Here is a 603-nt window from a genome sequence, read left to right as displayed (position 1 = left end):
CTTCCGGTTGTCGACGGCGGCTGCCGCGGCTGCCGCCTCCGCCACCTGCAGCGGGCCGGGGCTTCGCCCGGGCTTCCGTCAGCGTTTCTCCTCCGTCTCTTCAGTTAACACGCCCATGGTCCCGCCTGGAGCCAGGGCGGCGGGCGCCGGAGCTCGCGCGCGGTGAGGGAGCCGGCCGCGGACCATGCAGCCGACGCTCTGCAGCTGCTGCCTCAGCCGCGCCCTGGCCTCGGCGCTCCTGCTGTCGCTGCTGCTGCCCGAGTTGAGCGGGCCCTCCGCGGGACGGCCGCCGGCGGCTCGGGCCGCGCCCGACCTCCAGCCTGCGGCGCGCGGTCCGCGCACCCGGCCCCCTCCGCCACCCGGGTCCTCCGCCGCCCGGCCCGCGGGCCGCGCTCCGGCCTTGGAAGCCGCGGGCGCGCGGGGAGCCGAGGGCGGCAATGGCAGCACACCCGGGGCGGGCCGCCGCCGACGACCCCGGCGGGAAGGCGGGGCCGGGGCCCGCGGGCGGTGTCCTGGCCGTGAGCCCCGACCCGGCGACAAGCCCATGACCCAGCGGGCCCTGACCGTGCTAATGGTGGTGAGCGGCGCGGTGCTGGTGTACTT

The 603-nt window shown here is 78.6% G+C and overlaps 1 pseudogene; it reads left to right on the top strand.

Moving 5' to 3' along the window:
* Window positions 1–6: 6 nt before the first annotated feature.
* On the top strand, window positions 7–597 carry LOC104996022 (annotated as a pseudogene).
* The last annotated feature ends 6 nt before the right edge of the window (window positions 598–603 follow it).

This window comes from Bison bison, unplaced genomic scaffold, assembly GCF_000754665.1.
Source record: "Bison bison bison isolate TAMUID 2011002044 unplaced genomic scaffold, Bison_UMD1.0 scf7180017518981, whole genome shotgun sequence".
NCBI classification, from domain to species: Eukaryota; Metazoa; Chordata; class Mammalia; order Artiodactyla; family Bovidae; genus Bison; species Bison bison.
This window is presented reverse-complemented; position numbering and strand designations above follow the sequence as displayed.